This window comes from Chelonia mydas, chromosome 1 (assembly GCF_015237465.2).
Source record: "Chelonia mydas isolate rCheMyd1 chromosome 1, rCheMyd1.pri.v2, whole genome shotgun sequence".
In the NCBI taxonomy this organism is placed as follows: Eukaryota; Metazoa; Chordata; order Testudines; family Cheloniidae; genus Chelonia; species Chelonia mydas.
The window spans coordinates 153,488,611-153,507,377 of record NC_057849.1 but is presented as its reverse complement, the minus strand read 5'-3'; the positions used below and the strand labels follow the sequence as shown (position 1 = coordinate 153,507,377).

The 18,767-nt window shown below is 43.8% G+C and overlaps 1 long non-coding RNA gene across 1 annotated transcript; it reads left to right on the top strand.

Moving 5' to 3' along the window:
* The first annotated feature begins 10,767 nt into the window (after positions 1 to 10,767).
* On the top strand, positions 10,768 to 16,830 carry LOC122464068. The gene is made up of 3 exons (XR_006287925.1): positions 10,768 to 10,853; positions 13,284 to 13,378; positions 16,698 to 16,830. It is a non-coding gene; the product is annotated as an uncharacterized LOC122464068 (long non-coding RNA).
* Positions 16,831 to 18,767: the final 1,937 nt, after the last annotated feature.

Sequence of the window (18,767 nt, the reverse complement as noted above, 5' to 3'; positions counted from 1 at the left end):
ACATATCTAAAATAGTCCTATCAAGGATTTAAGTGGGAGTCCTTTCTGACCGTGAGTATACAAACTCCTTTCTTCTGTAGTTTGCAGGGACCAGTAAGGAGAGTTGCCAGTGACAGCAAAAGCCAAAAGTCTATAGAACTTTCTTCTATTTACCAGTGCTTATAACAAGTCATACCAATTAGAGAATAAAACAAACTAGCCCTGCTAATGATCTAGCCTAATTCAAGGCAAGTTCAGGATTGTTCACTTACCCGAAGGGGAAACATTTCTTCTCAAAGATTGATTATCTGGAGCTGGAAAAAAACAAAAAATAAAAAAATTACTCATTTATATTTAAAAAGGAAAAAAAAACCGTACTATTGGATAGTTAAAAACCTTGTGCAGATTAAGCAGTCACAATTATCCAGTCATTTGTGACTGAATAATTTATTTTCACATAGGAGGAAAAAAAAAAAAAAAAGAGAGACCTTTATTGCATATTCTAGTCTCTGAATCCCATGAGTTACAGGGTAAGTTGGACTCTGTTCAGCTCTTTGTACATCAGATTTTCTCTTTGCATCCCAGCATTCAAGGACAAGTCACAGGTGCAAAGGTAGTTAATTTTGTGTCTTTGCTCTGAAAGGCTATAGAGCCTGCTCCTGAGCCTATTAAAATTACAAAGTCTTTCTTTTGAATTCCTTGGGTTTTGGAACAAACTCGTATGGGTTAAGCTGTTGATGCATGGGATAATGGACTGGAGTCTCCCACACCTTCTGTTAGTGTGGGTGTAGGGAAAGGATGCACCCAGCAGAATATGTAAACATAAAAACTTGGGAGGCACTCTCCCTAAGATGTGTTTCATTTAAAGAGGGGAATGTCAGAGGGGTTTGGCTTCTCAGGTCTTGGATCCTCTGCTGATATTTGAGTCTTGAGGCTTCCCAAAGATTCTCATTCCTCCCCTTTGCCCGTCTCCTTGTTCTACTTAAATGAGGAAGTGGAGAGATGAAAATCAGTGGAACTTTACCGTTTTTTAAATTTATCATGCCTAGTGTCAGCAATGTGAGTCTCCACCAGGTACAATAAGCTCAGTGGAGGATCTCCCACCTGAACTCCCTCCCTTTGAAATCAACTTCTAAAGGTCTTACATGAGACGTTGAGTTTAACTTCATACTTCTCCTTAATTTTGGTCACTTTGTTTCTCGAGATGCAGGTATACACCTCTTCATCAGCAGGCTCAACTCCAGAGAGCATTAGAGAAAAGTTACCACGCTCCAGCTGATCCAAAAACAGCCTAGTTCTGTTGAGGTATCTTCTGGACTGATCTTTCAGCAAGTCCCTCCCATTGTAAAACAAATGCACTACCACTGATGTATTTATCTGCCAGTATATAGAATAATTGGAAATGTTCAGCTTTTCAGAAGTCTTAATGGCACATGGCAAAATAACGGTGTCTCCGCTGACTGCGTGGCACAAGGTTGTGTGGGGAACAGCTGTAAAATAAAAAAAAATGCTGAGTGTGAAAAGATAAATTTATATTGTCAAGGGATAAATTGTGCTGAGCATCCGCAACTCCCATTGGTCAGTACCTCTCAGAATTTGGCTCTAAATTTGTCAATAACTGTAGTGGAGAGATAAATGTACCAACACCTATACACATCTTGAAAACAGTAGCTATTAATAGCTGCTAGCATTGGTGGATCTCCTGTAAATCTATGACACTTATATGGTCCACATTACCAACAGTATCCGAGAGCCTCAATCTTTAGTGCATTTATCCTCACAACAGCCCTGTGAGTTTGGAAAATGTTATACCCATTTCTTAGATGGAGAGTCAGGCATTGAGAGACTAAGGCCCAGATCCACAAAGACATTGAGGCTCCTAACTTCCATTTAAATCAATGGAAGTTTAGGAGCCTACATACAATTGTGGATCAGGGCCCAACTCACTTGCTCAAGGTCAGATAGGAAATATGTGGTGGAGCAGTAAGTTGGACCTAGGTATCCCAAGTCCCAAACTAGTGCCTAAATCACAGCAAAAGTTGATCTCTGGGTATATTTTGTGTTTATCACTTATATAGAACTTGTCATAAGTGTCTCTTGCCATTGTAAATGGGAGTAATTTGTTACTAGCTGGAATCCTGTGAAGAATATTCTTAAATGTGTTTCACCGTACAAGCTTGTGACGAACTATATTTCCCATGTATAAGAGTGGTAGCCATGTTAGTCTGTATTAGCAAAAACAATGAGGAGTACTTGTGCCTCCTTAGAGACTAACAAATTTATTTGGGCATAAGCTTTCGTGGACTAGAACCAACCTCATCAGATGCATGGAGTCGAAAATACAGGAGCAGGTATAAATACATGAAAAGATGGGAGTTGCCTTACCAAGTGTGAGGTGAGTCTGATAAGACAATTCAATTGACAGCAGGATACCAAGGGAGGAAAATTAACTTTTGAAGTGGTAATGAGAGTGGCCCATTTCAGACAGTTGACAAGAAGGTGTGAGTAACAGTAGGGGGGAAAATTAAGTTTAGGTTCTGTAATGACCCAACCACTCCCAGTCTTTATTCAGGCCTAATCTGATGGTGTCCAGTTTGAAAATTAATTCCAGTTCTGTTGGAGTCTGAAGTTTTTTTGTTGAAGAATTACCACTTTTAGGTCTGCTATTGAGTGATTGGGGAGATTGAAGTATATTTCCCATATCATAATTTCCTCTTTGAACAGAGTCTTGCTAGCTCTTTAACAACTAGGAGACCCATGCTGTATTCACTAATTTTGCAAATTAGTGAATAAGCAAACATTTCAAAAATAATCAAAGAACTTGTCCCAAAGTGTACTTTATTTTGACAAATTATTAATTTGTTTGACTACTTCATAATATAGGGGAAAACATACTACAATGTAGTTTATAAAAAATAATGAAGTTTTAGAAATGAGACTTAAACAAACCTCAATGCTTTTAAAGAGAGACTGCCAGGGAATTTAGGCTCAAAATATGGGTTTTATCAACATTTTGGAAAAAACCTAGTAGGAGACAGCCAGACATGTTGTAGTAGGCACCTGGGGAGAAAGTTCCAGAACAGTGAAGCAAATGACCATCCCTTTCTGGTTCAATAGGTTCTGAGATGGTATATGTCTGACTAATCCTTTGCTGCAGGCATATTTGTTTAACAATACAAAGAATTAAGCAGAAATCCACTCCTCTATTAGAAATAGTGCAATGAGGAAGTTCTTCCCTTATCTATCTGGGCATTTATAAAGATTAAGCTGAAAACTGATGCTGTGGTGGAATAACCTCATAATTCCCTACAAACACATGTTAATCTTAAATACCAAAGAAGATGTGTGGCAGAGCCGTCCCAGTGACACATTCAATCCTTCTGACTGTGCACTTCCCCATTTTAAAAAGAAAGGTGAGCCAAAGATTTAATTAACCATGGAAGTGTCTTAAAGGTTGACAAAAAGAAAAGGAGGACTTGTGGCACCTTAGACACTAACAAATTTATTTGAGCATAAGCTTTCCTGAGTTACAGCTCACTTCATTGTCAAACTTCAAAGGTTGACAAGTTTGACAACACATTCTTCCATTCAAGTGGTACCCATTTGGATGGCAGGAATCATATTTTCTTCTTGCTACATGGAGAATCATATATGTAAATTCCACTAAATTTTATGAGGATGGTGCTTTTAGCAAAGGAGCCAAAGATTTAGCCATATGCTGTAGTCCTATCCTGCTCTTCTGTTACAGTGCTTTTGAAAATAATGAAACAAACTTCTAGAAGGCCTGACTCCAACTGGGCAAAGACTTGGGACTTAAGGTCTTTAACAGAAAACTCCCAGGACTCATTATTTTACCTTGATCATAATATATATATAGTTTTCCTAGGGTAACTTCTTTGGTGTCATACCCCTGGCATGTGTAATGCCGGCTTTCTAAACAGCTTAATGCCAAGCACTCATCAGCAACCCAACCCTATACTACCATGGCAGGGCATGTGCAATGAAGGAGAACAATTTCAATAAGCAAACAGATGTAGAATGAGTGATTATAAAGAGTGAGAAAAATTATTTTTAATATTATGAAATGTAGGGGTCTCCATCTTCTGGTTTTTAGATTGTTACACTAATCTGCAGTTTGATGAACACATGCAAGCCTCTTCACTAACTAGTGGATGCATATTGTAGTATACTTACCACCAGGGAAAAAGTACAGCAGCGAGTAGGAGAGTATCCAGAAGACATATTCCCTATATAGTACGAAAAAACAGAGAAAAGTAGAATTATGATATGGGAATAATCTTGGGTCTGATATTCCCGGATTGTTGCTTAGTTAGCATAGCAAACATTACATTTTTGTTATATCCAATAAATCATCCCATGCTATAATGTTTTTATCCAGATTCAAATTGATACCCAGGTTAGACATTCAGCTGGATTAATCTTTTAGTGTTGGGTGTCAGTCGTGACTTTTGGCTTCGGATCTGAACTTCCCCACAGTTTAAGGTGATTTTGGATCTGGTGTTCCTATGCAGGCCCATCTGGGGTATGTTCATTGAAGTAAGTTAGCCAATGTGTACATAGACATAGTCTGGTCTTGACATTATTCTCTGCTCTTGTGGCAGTCACGTGCCCCACCCGATGAGCTGCACTGCGGTAAAGTTTACCTGTTCATTTTTGCAGTGTCCTAGTCACCGTGAATCCTTTCACTCCATTAGCTGGGGTGTTTTCCCTGTACAAAGAACAAAGACACAGAGGGAATGGTGAATGATTTCTGTTGTCCAGGGGAATTTATCCAAAGGAGGATGAAGGGAATAAGTTTCCTATTCCATCCACTCACTATTGCTGTGGTTCAATCTATTCTATCTGTTCATTAGTTCACAATATTAAACATATGTAAAATGAAGGACTGCATTTTCAGCAGGGTGTGGGATGGATGCAATTCTACAACTCCCTTCAGGGCCAGCCTTGGATGTAGGATTGCCAACTTTCTAATTGCACAAAACTGAAGACCCTTGCCCTGCCCCTTCTGAGGCCCCACCACTGCCCCATCCCTCCTTAGGCCCTGCCCCCACCTCACTCCAGCCCCTCTCCCTCTGTCACTCACTCTCCCCCACCCTCACTCATTTTCACTGTGCTGGGGCATTGGGTTGGATGAGGGAGGGGGTGAGGGCTCCGCCTGGGAATGAGGGGTTTGGGGTGCAGAAGGGTGCTCCAGGCTTGGGCCAAGGGGTTTGGAGTGCAGGAGTGAGCTTGAGGCAGGGGGTTGGGGTGCGGGAGGGAGTGCAGGCTCTGGGTGGGAGTGTGGGCTCTGGGGTGGGGCCAGGGATGTGGGGCTTGGGGTGTTGGAGCAGGGGGTTGGAGTGCAGGAAGGGGTGTGGGCTCTAGGAGGGAGTTTGGGTGCAGGCGGGGGTTCCAGTCTAGGGCAGGGGGTTGAGGGCAGGAGGGGACTTGAGGTGCGGGATCCAGCCAGGTGGCACTTACCACAGGCAGTTCCCAGTCAGTGGTGTAAGGCAGGCTCCCTGCAGCTCCCGGAAGCGGCCGGCATGTCCAGCCCAGCTGCTAGGTGCAGGGGTAACCAGGCAGCTCCTCGCCTGCAGTCACCACCCCCATAGCTCCCATTGGCTGCGGTTCCCGGCCAATGGAGCTGCGGAGCCGGTCCTGGGGCAGAATGTGGAGCTTCCCTGATCACCCCTGTGCCTAGGGGCTGGACCTGGCTGCTGCTTCTGGGGAGCTGCACAGAGCCTGGGCCCCTGCTGCATCGCTGACCGGACTTTTAACAGCCCGTTCAGCAGTGCTGACCAGAGCCACCAGGGTCCCTTTTCGACCAGGCATTCCGGTCAAAAACTGGATGCCTGGCAACCCTATTTGGATCTTTTAGTGTCTCGAGTGAGGCGAGTATTATAGACACTATCACCGGCTTGCTGGCCCTTTAAGGGGAGTCAGGCTCAGTCTTGCCTGTGAGCTAGCAGTTAGCCCCCCGCTGATCCTGCAGTGGGCAGCTTAATTAACATTAGTGCCCTCAGCTATGAAAGTGTCAGGGGGCACAACAGAGAGAGGAGAGCTCGTTCAGGAGAAGATGACTCAGCAGATAGGAGCACTCCCCAGGGGAGGAAATAGGGTGTGACAGGTTCCGAGGGGGCAATGCAGAGCTACTGTCCCACTGGCAGCCCTTAGTCACACCTTTCGGCCCCTCAGGCAGGGGGGCACGCCGGCCCGAGTCTGCGGCATTCTGCTACCCAAGGCAGGTTGGCCGGGGTAGGGGAACGCAAACCCACCCAACTTCACTGCGTTCCAGCCCAGGGCCCTGACAGTGACGGGAGGAGAGGGTCCCGCCGCTGGGTCAGCGGAGAACCATCCGCACCCCGCTGACCAAATACACCCACCATGCTGTGCAGTTCTGCTCCGGGCTACTTCCTACCCGGTCACTCAAGCAGGCCTCTCCGGTCCCTCCAGCTCATCTGGGTATTCAGCTGCTGGCAGCTCCAGCTCCCCCCTCTGTGTCAGGCTCACACTGGCCCAGGTTACAGCCTGGCCCCTCGGCGGCTGGCAGTCCTGGTCACCACAGTCCTTCCTCCAGGTCAGGTTTCTCCTGGGTCAGCAGCAGGGTCTGGAGGGAGCAGCCTGTGTCTGTCTCCCTCCCTGGTGCTGCTCTTGCTGGACTAAGGGCCCCACCCTTTGTATTTCCTGTCCCACGCCTCCCCTTCCGGGGATTGGCATAAACTTGGCCTGGCCCTGCCCACTCAGGCTGAGATTCTGGCTCTTTACCCTCTGGTTCGGAGGGAAGCCACCCTGGCTCCCTACATAGGGCCTGGTGAAGTCAGGCTGGAGAGAACTGCAGAGAGCAGGTGAGGCGCCTGGGGGTGACCCTGAGGTGAAAGCTGTGCGAAGCAGGGAGATCCTTGGCAGAAGCTGGTAGTGCCTAAGGAGGGAAGATATTGAAGAAAGCTGCTAAGAAGAGCCTCTGGGGAAAAGTCCTGGGATGCAGGGCTCAGCCAAAAGAGCAAAGATGGAATGTGGCAGTGCCTGGGAGCAGGGAACTTCAGCACGGCCTGAGAAGGGCAGGAGGGTCATTTGTTTTGCTGTTTGTTCAAGTTTGTTAGTTGGCCTCTCCTTATGTGGGAAGAGGACTGAACTTAAATGTGACCTGGCTGCAGGGCTAGGCCATTGTGTGGACAAAGAAGTGGTCACCAGGAGGTGCTAGCCATGTGGATCCCTGCAATACCATGTTTGAAAAACTACCAAAATGTGGTGGGGTTTTCAGTGAAGAGTAATTTCCTAAACAGTTATAAAGGCCAGTCAGGTCTTGTTACCACCCTAAACTGCTGAAGAGAAACTTTGTTTTGATTTAGAACATGGAAAAGCACTTTCCAACAGCCCCAGGCAACTTTCACAGCAATTAAAATATTGCACCATATAAAAATTGCAATTCTAGAAGCCAATCAAATTAGCCCAACCCTGCAATAAAACTGAATCAGCCAGCTTGACAATTAAACATGCAAACAAATACCCACAGCTTTCCCAAATGTCTGAAAAAGCACATGGGCCTTGTATTATGGCCTGGAGATCGATAGATTCAGATTATTTCTTACGGGGGGGAATTCCAAAGCTGTGGGCTCTTCATGCCCATGTTGACCATAGGAAAATCATTTATTTTAAAACATACAATCTATTTTTCTAGTCTGAAGTAGATATAAGAACAGCCTATCAGCAACCTTCCCTTCAATTAACCTAGGGGAACTCCACCTGAGAACTTTTTCTGACTAGAACTGTCAGAGTAACAGGAAGAAAAATAATTCTTTAGGTAGATATGTTCCAGGCCATGTTTGACCCAGAAATCAATAAGCAGCCATTGGATGGTGGGTCAGCAGATCATAGAGAGCTGGTATAGTGTGCTCCTAGTGTGATGTATGAGTTTGAGTCACATTTTGATACCTTATCTAAAACAGTGGTTTTTCACCCAGAACCTGAAATCTAGCTGTGACTTTTTGCAGCAATGCACCCAAATGCTTTGGCTGCAGAGGACTGGGGGATTAGGGTCTGGGTGAGAAATAAGAGTTGGCTTGGGAGTACTGGGTGGGTTCGGTTGGTGGCGCTTGTTGCATACTGGTAGGGTGCTGGGATGGGAGGACCTGGGAAGGGCGGCCATATCATGAGCCATCTTTGTGTTGTGCCTCCCTAGTTACAAAGTCCTGATCTACAGTCAGCTGTGGATCTAATAGAACCTCCAAACTGAACTCAAATAATGAACGGTGGGCACACACCACCCTTAAGAGGGCTGATATCTTTGCCAGCTCTTCCTCTCGGCTCCCCAAGTCTGCCACACCACCGAGCAATGTGAGCACTGCTGGTTTACAGTGAGATTCTTCAGTGCAGTGTGGTGGTGAAACTGAACAAACTTCTACTCTATAAGACACTGACACTTTCAAAAGGGTTAACCAGAAACCCTAGTAGTTGGACTAAGAGAACCAAGAAGGGAATTGCCAGGCATCATTTTAGGGTTTGTGGGTTATTAATTAGTCCCTTTAGGATTTTCTTGAGTTATTTGGCTTTTAAGAGAAAGTAGAGTTGTCTGATGCTTGTTGCCTGAACTTAAAAAAAACAGACAAACTCTTTTGCTTAGTGACCTACTCCTGTAAACCATGACACTAAAGTTAGGAGAGACATGCCAAACTTCTACTCTCCAGTGAAAAGAAGCTGCAAAAATGATGGGTTTTCAGGGCAAACACCCTTTGCCTGTGTAACGCTGATAGACCTGGGTTCTCGGTGGGCGGTATTGAACCTGCAATCTCGGGAGCTTAGTGCATGAACCACTATTGCATGAGCTAAAAGCCAAATGACTGTAGGCTAAGGCTGCAGAGTAGACTCCTTAATCTTTCTCTCTAAGTGGTCTCGGTGCCACAAGATGGGACAGAACACCACACCCAGAAGGTGTGTGGCTTATACCTGTCTCAACCAACAGAATCCTCTTACCTTGGTATCTGGCTTTCAGGGCACTCGCAGGTGAACGTGCAAATAGAACACCAGATCTGGCTTCTATGACAGATTGTGCTGATGATTCAGCAGTCCATACTGAAACTTGGCAATACTCCCAGCCTCTTCTTAAGCATACCAAACCTGTAAATGGAATGAAAGGTCATTCACTGCAGCTCATTCAATGAGATTTTTCCCAAATGTGTCTCAAGTCGACAAAGACACTGGCCAGAATCCATAAAGATATAGCTCTTCCTAATCTTAAATCACTTTGTTGGTTTTTGTTTTTAAAGTCACAGAAGCATATGAAATTAACTCTAATCTGAAGGTAAATTTCTGGGGATTTCCAGGCTTTGGACAGGGCTTTGGCAGCTGCTGCTTATTCATTTTACCTATTGCATAGTTCATCTTCTCAGCAAATGAGAGCCTTGTAGGATTATCTGCTGTATTTCCTTTGATGCTTCCAAAGTGATGCACTGCTATTTCTCATGCTGCACGCTGCCAAACGTGACTAGGTTATGCAAAGTGAAAGGCCAGCCACAGACTGTGGGCTCAGTCTTCAGATACACTGCAGCAGAGCTTGGGCCATCTGTGGGATGGAGGAGTGAAGGTGACTTATGCCACCTTTCTGCCCTCCCCTCAATCCTGGAGGCTGTTTGGCCTCTGACATAATCTACAACAATCTCACGGCTGTTCAGAATTGCTGTGGTTTGTGATAGCCTTGTAGAACGTTGTCATGCCAGCTGGTTATCCCCAGAATATAGCATACTATGTGCATGCTTGCTCCTTTCCTCAGGTAATGTGCCCCTATGCTGGGAAGGAAGGGGGTTGTGGTGGTAGCCCTATGTTTGCTGAGATTTCTCCATGCTGTAGGAATTCCCAGTTGCCCATTTAGGGCAGCTTTAAATTCTCTTAGCACAGACTGCAATCTGGCTCTGAAAGGTCACTGTAAAGGAGAATATTTCAGATATCAGTCTGGTGTTCGAGACTGACAAAGGGATCACTTTAAAAGGATATAGGAATGATGTGAAATCACAAATTCTAGCCACAAGTTATAGTCTGCAGAAGTTCCAAAGCCCTTAGCTGCTTTGTTCTACGCATGAGTGACTTTGATAGGATTGTGCAGAACTCACATTTGCCCCCCTCAAAAAAAAAAAAAAGCCTCCTCCATCAGAATAAATTTTTCCCCTTCCCACAACCTGTATTCCACCTCTCCACACACAGCTTCTAAAAAGCTAGGTAAAATAGGTGAACCTCGCAGTTTGCCCTCAAAGTAACAAAAGTCTGGGAGCGTCAGACAAAAGAGAGGAGGAAGCAAATTCACAGGGACTCTCCTGGCCTTGCTCTTTGATTTCTGAATAAAGTTTCATCATATTAATAGATGTAACATTGTCTCTGGCTGGGTCTGAAAAATGGAGAGGCTCTTGATGGCTCAGGGAACTGATAAGGATGTTACTTCTCACTGCTACACAAATGCTACATACTTCTCAATGCTACACCAGTGTGGCTGATCTCGGGTCGGAGACAAATGCCTGAATGGGAATGGAGCCTGAACTACTTTTTTCTCCTGTGAAGGTCCCTCTAGGGAAGGTTTGAGGCACGCTGGTATAAGAGTACATGAAGAAGCTTGCACTGCGGCTGCCTGTGGTGAACCTCTTCTGGACTTCAGTCTCCAGGACAATCAATCCCATGCCTCTCACAAGCCCTCCATTCTACAGAATGTTTACATCCCATATTTTAAAATGGGATTTGTTCATAGCACGTGCACCAGAGGTAGCAGTTACACTTTAGTAAATAACTCCCTGCTTCTCCAATCTGTTGCAGAAAGATGAGGGGGGGCCACCTTCTCTTCAGACCTGCAGGGAGAAACTGCTTGTGACTTGGTGACTGCCTTTGTGTGACAGGTTAGTGTGTCATTAAACACGATTGGTGTATTTCTCCTGAAGTCAATTATTCGGGGTTTCTGAAAGCCCAGAGTCCTTAATATCCCACGGAGAGTCCTGAAAACCCTTCCTACAAACAGAATCCCAAGAAGCACGTTCTGTCCATGCGTTGCTTTGTGCCTGTAGGACTAGACTTATTTCCTGAGGCTAGTGACGTGATGGTCTCCTGCCCTTTTGTGAAACTTTAAAGGAAGTCAGAAGAGGATTTTGTTCCTTATTGTGGTCTCTCTCTGACAGCCAGAAAGGAACTTTGTTTTTCTTCTGATTCCCTTTTCTTCCCCTGAAAGTTTCTGCTGCCCCTGCCCTGTCATTTCCAAACTCCTTTGGGTGCTGGAGGAATGAAATGAATAGCAGGGAAGATCGTTGAAGTGGTTTTCATTTTTATCTGAAAAGCTCATGGCTCTGAAAACTGAACCAGAAATCTCCAAGGACTAGACTGCGAGTTGTATTAATGTGAGCAGGGATAAATGCTAATTGGTGGAATTGGTATGGGTGTGACTGACTGGTTTCAAAAGTAGCTGCAGCTTAAAATCTATTTACAGGGTTCTAAGAAGTTCTCTAAAACAATGCAATGAGCTGCTGGTCAGTTAGCAGCATCATGTAGTAACCAGTGTAGGGTACATTAGTGTGGAATTAAGGGCTATCTCATGTTACGGATAGGTTGTTTTTGTTTTAGGAAGACACTTCTGTCTAAATCAGTATGGAATTTCTTTAAAACAATATCAATTACATAATATGGACTTATCCACGTACTTAACTTAATGGATGTTGGGAGCCCCATGGAGTTCAATAGGAATACTTACATATACAAAATTTAAGCATATACATGTATATTTGTGAGATCAAGGCCTTAGAGATTTAACCCTTAGGCCAAGATTTTCAAATCGGGGTGACTAAAATTAAAAAGTGGGTTGATTTCTAAGAGATGCTGGGTTCTCACAGTTCTGATCAATGTCAGTGGGAACTGAGAGCTGAACACCTCTGAAAATTAGGCATATTTGAGAAACGTAGCCTTCTCCTTTTAAAGTGTGTGTGCTTGCAGCATTTCTTTTCCCTGTCATGAGTTTCTTTCTGTAAGAAATGGATAACCACAGTAGGCCATATGGGAGTAGGGAAGGAGTTACCAAGCTCAGCTTCAAATCCATTTGATATCTTTTTCATTCACAAGTGTCTGACTTCTAGCATTTCTGTGTTATAGACATATAGAGATTGATCATCCAAAGTAATCCAAAGGCATTTCAAAAACACCTCTCATAGGTTTCGACCCACTTTTAATTATCTAAAATAAGTGACATGACTGACAGTAGCTCGCTCTGCAAGTTGGCACAGATGAAAACTGAATCAGGATGCCTGAACTGGAGGTTCTTAGCTCTACCCTGGTCTGTTACCATATGCTTTCTTGTAATCTTGAATATCTCCTGAGACACTCAGTTTTTTCCAGTAACTATAGTTTGTCCTGGTGGTATTTCTGTCGCCTAGGTTGGCTGCTCCTGTGTGCAATAATTTAATTCAGTCACACATGTAAGGTGTGGGAGGCACATGAGAGTAAGGGTTGGGTCTCCAAAAAGCTTATATGTTGGTTCAGCTCCCTATAGCAATAGAGGCCAGCTGTCAGTTTTCGATCTGGCAGGGCCGGCTCTAGGATTTTTGCCGCCCCAAGCAAAACCATTTTCGACTGCCCCCGCTTTTTTTTGTGCCTCCCCGCCCCCAGCTCCTCCCCTTCCCCACCCCTTCCCCAAATCCCCGGCCTCCCCCACCTCCCCCGGGCATGCCACATTTTCCCCTTCCCCCCATTGCTTCCTGCGCTCCCCCCCCCCCCCTCCAGCTCACCTCCGCTCCGCCTGCTCCCCTGAACACGCCGCCGCTCCGCTTCTCCCCCCTCCATCTCAGGCGAGGAAGAGGCAGCGCGTTCAGGGGAGCAGGCAGAGCGGGGGGGGGTAAAGGAACCGCTCCGCGCCGCTCCACCGCCGCCGCCTCTCCCGAGTGCACCGCCGCACGGCTTCTCCTCCCTGCCGCCCAGGCTTGCCGCGCCAAACAGCTGTTTCTCTCGCAGCAAGCCTGGGCGGGAGGGGGGAGAAGCAGAATGGCGGCGGCGACGCACTCAGGGGAGCAAGTGGAGGCGAGCTGGGGCGGCGGGGGGGGGGCACATTTCTAGGGGTGGTGTGGCCGGCGCCGGAATGCCGCCCCTAGAAATGTGCCGCCCCAAGCACCTGCTTGTTTTGCTGGTGCCTAGAGCCGGCCCTGAGATCTGGATCCCAGAGCTCAGGAGTGTTTTGATCTTGGGTTTAGTTAAGTGCTGTACCACTAAATTATTGAAGGTCCAGATTCTATAAACATTTCACCACATACCTTATACTTTACTGACCTGAATATCCCCATTGACGTGAACAGAACTACCGGCATGAGTCCAGTTACACATCTGCTTAAGTGCTTCCATAATAAGAGCCATATTTTGTACATCTGAAGGTGACAAGCACACAGCTGAGGTATCTTTATTTTTTTTAAATCCTCTTTTGTTCACATTTGATGACAGCTTCTTAAAACTTTTTATGAATTAGGCTATTTTCCTCACTTGTGTATCTTTCTCTATCTGGTGTGTGCAATGATTTGTTGTTGTAAAGTTGAGCTATATTGACACTAATATTTGTGTGTGTTGCCTACAGAAATTAACTGAAGAAAAACAAAGTATTTGAGGGGGTGGGGGTGTTCTGGTGAAGTCACCACATCCTGCAAAGGGAATTACATGGATAGTGCAAAACCTTGGAGAGAAATCAAGTGGAGGAGTCAAATTTTGTGCCCACATCATGTTCATTTTAAACCTTTTATTCACTTAGGGATAAATATCTTCAGTCACAGCAGTGTAAGTCTGGAGTAGCTGCACTGAAGTCAATGGAATTACTCCAGAGTTACATGAGTGTGACAGAGCAGAATCAAACCCCAAGCAAGTGCAACAGATGCCTCTAAACACAATACCTGTATAACCAGTTAATGCCAATTGTGAGCATTTCTATTCAGCTTCAGCTTTTTAAAAATGTCAGATTGTCAGCTTCTAATTATTGTAATTAGCTTGCAGATTTCTTGAGGTGCCGTGATTGAAGACTGGCTCTTTACATTTTCTGTTAATTAATAAATACTGTTTATTTATTTAATTCATTCAAATGTAAGTTTTCAGTCAGGCTGATGCTAAAATTAGCTGCTGGACTACAAAATCCCCTGAACAAATGTCACCAGTCCAGACACACGAAGGGGGGCGGAGGTGGGAAGGGGGAAACCACCCTTGTACGCTGAAATCCATATCTTACTATTTAAAAAAAAAAAAAAACATGGTCACAAGGGAAAATTCTCTGGGAATTTTCCAGGAAGTGGAAGGGAAACTTTATTTATCAAAGTCATGAGAGACTACTTTCAAGCTGACCAAAGTCTAGGCAATGGAATATTTTGTTAGCTCTTTTTTTTTTTTTTTTTTGATATCCATTCAGTTTCATAATGTCTGGGAGGAAGTGTGCCATGCTCCTCTGGAGATTTTCACTCCCTTGAACTGCGACCAAGTTCCAATATCATGAGAAGGGGGAAATCCTGATCTTCCTTCCGCAAAAACAAAGCAGAGACAAATTATTATTGCTCCTTTTGCCAAGTGGGTAGGCAATTTGGGGGATTTGCAGTGGGCTAGTTTTCTTTCTGAGGAGCAATTAGTCACACACATTCCCCATGTCTTTTCTCCTAGCCTAGTTTTATTCACAAAGTCCTGTTACCCTGGACACAGAAAATGAACAATAGCCTAATTGTACACATGCAATTCAACTTGGAGAAACTCTAGTAAGACTCTGCTATATTCAGCCCTGTAGCAAGAAAACCACTTCCTTTCTGACCCTTTGCTTTGCCTACTGCGGGGCAGCACCAGTGGAAGCAGATGGCTAGACCAAGTTCAAGGTGTGTTTAATCACTGTGTGCTCTAGAGTAGATCTAAGTCAGCACAGGCAACATGGTGGTTTAAAGAACAAAACAAAACCAACAACAGAGTCCTGTGTACACAGCACCCTCCACTGGCACAGCTGGAGCTGCAGCCATTGGATCTGAAAAATCTTAATGTAGACACAACAGCCTTTCTGTACATTAGGATGTGTCTAGATTAGAAAAAGAGGCCAAGGTTAGGCTGGGGTTAGTTTTACAGTAATTAGCTGCTAACTGCAACCTGACTTTTACATTTTATCCATCATAGTTGCAGGTCAACACATTTCATTTCAATTTAGCTGGTTGAGATCTATCTTAGGTAGCCCTGAGGGTACACAAAGGTCTGGGTTGGCTAAACTGGGTTAGCTAATGCAACCCTAACCTCCACCCTTTTTCCTAATCTAGAAAACCCTCCAGGGCACTCTTGGCTGGGAAACCCCACAGACCAATGTTCAATGGCTCTCATAGTAAATGAGGCCTAGCTCAGGTAAGCCTGGGTCTTGATTCCCTTTTTGCCCAGCTGCTGTACAACACAAAGGAGCTACTCCAAGAACAGGGTGGAGCAATTTAAATCACCTACTTTAATCATGATTAAAATCAGCTAGCAGGAAACCTTGATTTCAATTGCGTTTTGCATTTGTACATTTAGTTATTTTCCTAAAGAAAGGTTCATTCTTAGTAATTGGTAACCATTAAAACTTGTTGATTTGGAGCTGAATATAGCCTCTACATGAACTTTGAGTTTTGATAACCAAGAGGATACACTATACTATACACACATTTATTTAAGCAATTATGTATCTTAGCTAAATTTATTCCGATTCTTAATTTTTATATTTTTATTATGTTAGAAAATTATGAATGATGCATTTCTGATTCACTAGGTTATTAATTTTTAACCTGTGATTTTGGTCAAGTTCTGTTCGGATGGAAATTTAAATTCAATTAAAAATGCACAAAACCAGCATTTCAAGTTTAGGGATTTCTTCTTCTTCTTCTTCTTCTTCTTCTTTTTTTTAATGACCTACCAGTAACTTAAAAGTCATGGACACCTGAGAAAAAAGATTATCGAAACATGTTTTCCATTTAAAATTAACTGATTTATTAAACAAAGGAGATATTATCTGCAGTTAGTGAACGGAACCAATTGTTTCTGATCACCATGTCCTTCAAGATGTTAGAACTAGTAGTTCTCATCCTCTCACCTAGAATCATAGGCCTGGAAGGGACCTCTCAAGGTCATCTAGTCTAGTCCCCTGCACTCATGACACGACTAAATATTATCTAGATCATCCCTGACAGGTGTTTGTCCAACCTGCTCTTAAAAATCTCCAGTGATGGAGATTCCACAACCTCCCTAGGCATTTTTTTCCAGGGCTTAACCACCCTGACAGTTAGGAAGTTTTTCCTAATGTCCAACCTAAACCGCCCTTGCTTCTTGTCCTATCTTCAGAGGTTAAGGAGAACAATTTTTCACCCTCCTCCTTGTAGCAACCTTTTATGTACTTGAAAACTGTTATCATGTCCCCTCTCAGTCTTCTCTTTTCCAGACTTTTCCAGACTAAACAAACCCGATTTTTTTCAGTCTTCCCTCAGAGGTCATGTTTTCTAGACCTTTAAACATTTGTGTTGCTCTTCTCTAGACTGTCTCCAATTTGTCCACATCTTTCCTGAAATGTGGCCCCCAGAACTGGACACAATACTCCAGGCCTAATTAGTGAAGGGTAGAGAGGAAGAATTACTTCTCATGTCTTGCTTACAATACTCCTGCTAATGCATCCCAGACAGATGTTTGCTTTTTTTGCAACAGTGTTACACTCTTGACTCATTGCTTCTTTGAAATTGTCTATCCAGGTAAAAGACTCATAAAAACCCATAGAAATAACGGTCCAGGTGCAATTGCTGTAACCAGTTTTTATGAAGTTCTTTGGGCAAAACCCTGTCTGCCCTTCATATGGAAGGTTTCATAGTAAGTACCCATATGTCATTCATAACTTGTATTTCAGTACTACTCTATAGTTTGCACAGTGTATTAGTTTAATCTTGTAAAGCAATTTGGGATACTTTCAGATGACAAATGCTATGTAAGTGTACATACTAAAATCAAGCTGGATAACTGATAATTGCAAATAGGTTGTACTGAGTCCATGAAAATTATCCCTGTTTGCTTGTTTTGCCACTCTTCTACTATAGTAGCATCTAACTTAATGATTTAACTCCATTGTGAACTAACAGGCAAATAAACTAAGAGGTGGTATGGGGTAGGGGCTTCAAGAATGGCTTTAATCCTCGATGAAATAGATTTGGTAATCTCAAAGAATCATTACAGTATTTAGCACTGTTAGTAGCCTCTACTTGAGAGAAGCCCACACACTGTTATAATACTAGGTTCAACTTGCATTAGTAGAAGTATTCAGGGGATGCCTAGACCACTTCTTATAGCACTAAAAGGTGTGATATCCAGTTGTGCCTGCAGCAGCAGTGTGCCAGGAAAGCAGCTTTTTTTGTCTTGCCCTATGTTTTTAGGGATAGAGGGCTTGTGGCAGGACAATAGCATCACTGTAACCAGAAGGGGTGATTGATCAATGTGACCATGCCATCCCAGGCCACGAAGTTGGCAGAATTCCTCAGCAAAGTCTTGTTAGTGATTGGAGAGGTCTTCACAGGGCATGGATTGGGGGCAGGGACAAGGTGGTGAAAAGAACCCCCTTTTCCTCCTACATGAATCCAGGGCACTGTAGGAAGTGGTAATGGCATTAGGAGTCACATTTATCTCTGATTCAAAACTACAGCTGGATGCTAGCATGGTGCTGCTGAAACTAAGCTGTTTTGGATGGGGTGAAAAACTGAAGTCTCGACTATTGTGGTAATTAAGGCCATGCCAAGCGCTTGGCTGAATCAAGGTCTAATAGAGCTGACTGAACATTACCAAAATTAGAAACTTTAATGAAAAATTGTGACTGAAAAAACTTCACGACAGTTTTTGGGAAATTGTTTCCTTGGTTTATGACTTGCTCCAGCAGTTAAAAGCAGTGTCGAGTTTCACAAGACTTAGAATGCCTCGACCCAGGATCTTGACCAACATTTTATAGGGTAATTAGATTCTGCCTGCTTAAAACTTGCTTTGTAGTTTCATTTGGGGAATTGGAAGAGATGGGGCAGTCTTCTTTGTGATCATGAGTAAGTCACTTAAACTTTCAGTGCCTCAGTTTCCCTACCTATACAATGAGGATATGCCTATCTATTTCAGAGGGGTGGAAGTTTGAAAAGCATTTTGCTCTGATGAAATGTTTTCCATCCAAGGATCTCAAAGTACTCATATTAACTGGATAAGATTCTTCACTTTACATCCTCAACAGAGAACAAGTCTACACGAGAATTAACTGGCTGCCATCTTTCATTTTGGGCAGGCTGCATCACTTTTGGGTGAATTGAGCGGTCTGTCTAGTTGTTAGAGCCCTTAGCATCCTTCTAACAAAGAAATCAATAAACATTCCAAGTGACTATGAGTAGTAATAAAGGAGGTGGTTTTCACATGGATTAAGTATTTCATAACTGATGTCACGGGGAAGTATATATAGATCTGAGCATCACAATAAAACAGTTTCCACCCCAAGATAACAAAATTCAAAGGGTTCACAAAATTAGGAGGATTCACGAAAAATGCCGAAGACACTTTGCCTACACATACTGCAGATCACTAGTCACTGGTGCTTTGATTCCTGCAGTGTCCTGGGCACTGGCTAACATGTCACTTATATGAAGTGCAATATGACAAGATTTATAGAAAACAGTCAGAAAAATACAGCTGTAGAATCTGAAGGAAACAGTTGACTGGTACAGTCCTCTCAACACAGCTGCTTCCAAAACTAGGCAACCAGCTCCCCTCCTCACTGTGTAAGTCTCCACCACAAACAAAACTAC